Source organism: Mesoplodon mirus, assembly GCF_964341445.2.
Source record: "Mesoplodon mirus genome assembly, chromosome: 5".
Lineage (NCBI taxonomy): Eukaryota > Metazoa > Chordata > Mammalia > Artiodactyla > Ziphiidae > Mesoplodon > Mesoplodon mirus.
In genome coordinates, this window is record NC_138980.1 from 157,252,822 (window position 1) to 157,255,930 (window position 3,109).

Sequence of the window (3,109 nt, forward strand, 5' to 3'; positions counted from 1 at the left end):
TCTGGTTGTATTTCTCAAGGCAAATGTCCCTAATAATACCACATATTAAAAGCCATATAAATACATAGATGGAGAAACAAAAACAGACACAGGCTATGTAAGCAATAAAGAGTTTGTGCAGAACTAGAAACAAAATAGAAGTTCACCTCTGTCAGAGGTATGGGGTTAATTTCTCTTGCTGAGGCTCAGGTTTCCCTTTGGTGGGTCTTTAATGGTTCACCTAAGTTCCAGTGGAGAGGTATCTTTCTTCTTTGTTAAGCAAACATGCCCAGGTAGAGCTGCTTCTCTTTCCGATGGTAGCTGCTGAGTTCTGACTGCATTAGCTGAAGGTACCGCCGGACACTGGCATCTTTTGGCTGCCTATTGACAGCAGCCATGAGGTAGTGCCGAGCCTGGTCATAGTCCTGCAGGTGGAAAGAGGTCACCCCAGCCCGATACAGGGCCTTGGCATTATCAGGCTCTCGTTCCAGGACCTTCTGACTGTATTATTTCACCCGTTCATAGTTTACTGGCTCCATCTGAAGAAGACAGGCAGCTAAGTTGTTGTAGCAGTCTGTCTGGGTGGTGTGCAGTACGTTTTCCTGTTCAGGTGTGAGGGCCGGGCCCTGAGGTCCCAGATTAGGTATCGGGGAGGGCAGACTTGGATCCAGACCCGCAGCTGCTTCAGAGCTTGATGGTACCCACGCACAGCATCTCGGCACTTCCCTTCCCGGTAACACTGGTTCCCTTCCTCCTTGTACAGCTGGGCCTCCTGCAGGTGCTTCTCCATAACTTTGTCACCCAGTGCTCTTGAGGAAGTGGGAAGTGAAAGAGCAACCAGAGCTCTGGGGATAGGAGCGAAATAACCAATTTTGTTAGCCCACTTAAACAGTCAGGAAATTCTCCTTCTCCAGGAGGCCTCTCAGGGAATGAGGTTTCCTTGATTCTACTACAGCCCCTTCCTTTCTTCTCTGCAGTTATTTTTCAATCTCTAGACGTGCAGGGGATTGATCAGGGAGAGGACGTGGGAGGAGTAAAGCCAGAGATTAATTGATTTCCTAAAGTGGCGACTCCAGTGTGAGGAGACTCCATGAAAAAGTGAAGGCCATACTACAAAATTCAACCAATGTTTGGTTTTTTTTTGGGGGGGGGGGGTTTAACATCTTTATTGGAGTATAATTGCTTTACAATGGTGTGTTAGTTTCTGCTTTATAACAAAGTGAATCAGTTATACATATACATATGTCCCCATCTCTCTTCCCTCTTGCATCTCCCTCCCACCCTCCCTATCTCACCCCTCTAGGTGGTCACAAAGCACAGAGCTGATCTTCCTGTGCTATGTGGCTGCTTCCCACTAGCTATCTATTTTACACTTGGTAGTGTATATATGCCCATGCCACTCTCTCGCTTTGTCCCAGCTTACCCTTCCCCCTCCCCATATCCTCAAGTCCATTCTCTAGTACGTCTGTGTCTTTATTCCCATCTTGCCCCTAGGCTCTTCATGACCTTTTTTTTTTTTTCTTAGATTCCATATATATGTGTTAGCATACAGTATTTGTTTTTCTCTTTCTGACTTATTTCACTCTGTATGACAGACTCTAGGTCCATCCACCTCATTACAAATAACTCAATTTTGTTTCTTTTTATGGCTGAGTAATATTCCATTGTATGTATAACCAATGTCTTTTAAAAATAGAAAATACCAATCAGTTGTCTGACTGAACCTGCATATACTTGCCTTCTATTTCTCATTGTACTCCTTTCCTAATAACTTTTTCTTCTTTTTGTTTCACCTTATATTTCTCTTTTTTTCTATTATGCTTTCTTCCCACTCTATTTTGAGGCCCCACCTAAAGCAAGCGTTTGTAGAAAACATACTCATAACTATAGAATGTTAATTTTGGAGGGTGCTTCAGAGATTATTTAATTCAGTCCCTCCAATTGTATAATCATGCTCAGTTGTTCAAGGTCACACAGGTAGTTGGGAACAGAGTTTAGATTAGACCCTTGAAATTCTGACTCTACTTTTAGTCTTCCTTCAGTTATTGTCACACTGTATAAAGCATTAGAGGAGATACGACATTTATTTATTCATTTATTCCCCCAACAACCCTGTGGGTTAAGTACTATTATCCCTATATTACAGATGAAGAAACTGTGGCAGAGAAATATGAAGTAACTTGTTCAATGTCTTTTGCTAATAAATGAAAAGCTTAGATTTGAACCTGGGCAGCTTATCCCAAAGCCAACACTCTGTGGAACACCTTGGATAAAGGTTCCTGCCCAAGAACAAAGAATTAAGGTTTTTTCTCTACAGATTAAATGTTTGAGTGTCTGGAATGGTTAATAATAAACTTAGCAAGATTTAAAGCTTATATTTCAGGATAGTCATTAATCAATCTGGAGACTAAATTCTGCCCCAGGCACTTTATTCAGTTTGACTTTTTATTTATTTAGAATCAATTTTACTTATTTGTTTATTTTTGGTTGTGTTGGGTCTTCGTTGTTGCATGCGGGCTTTCTCTAGTTGTGGTGAGCGGGGGCTACTCTTCATTGCGGTGTGTGGGCTTCTCATTGCGGTGGCTTCTCTTGTTGCAGAGCACAGGCTCTAGGCATGTGGGCTTCAGTAGTTTTGGCACGTGGGCTCAGTAGTTTTGGCTCACAGGCTCTAGAGCTCAGGCTCAGTAGTTGTGGCGCACGGGTTTAGTTGCTCCGCAGCATGTGAGATCTTCCCGGACCAGGGCTCAAACCCGTGTCCCCTGCGTTGGCAGGTGGATTCTTAACCACTGTGACACTGGGAAGTCCCAGTTTGACTTTTCAAATTGAAATATAGTTGACAAACAATGTATCAGTTTCAGGTGTACAACAGAGTGATTTATATACATTGTGAATTGATCACCATGATAGGTCTACTAACTCTCTGTCACCACACAAAGTTAATGTGATGTTTTTGACTGTATTCCCTATGCTTTATATTACATCTCTGTTAACTTATTTATTTTATAACTGGAAGTTTGTACCTCTTAATCCCCTCATGGATTTGCCCAACACCCCACTCACTCCCCTCTGGTGAACACCAGTTTGTTCTCTGTATCTAGAGTCTTTCTTTGCTTTGTTTTGTATGTTTCTT

The 3,109-nt window shown here is 42.4% G+C and overlaps 1 pseudogene across 1 annotated transcript; it reads right to left on the bottom strand.

Moving 5' to 3' along the window:
* Positions 1 to 254: 254 nt before the first annotated feature.
* On the bottom strand, positions 255 to 790 carry LOC309805413 (tetratricopeptide repeat protein 9C-like; annotated as a pseudogene). The gene has a single exon. The product of its transcript is annotated as a tetratricopeptide repeat protein 9C-like (transcript).
* Between the last annotated feature and the right edge of the window lie 2,319 nt (positions 791 to 3,109).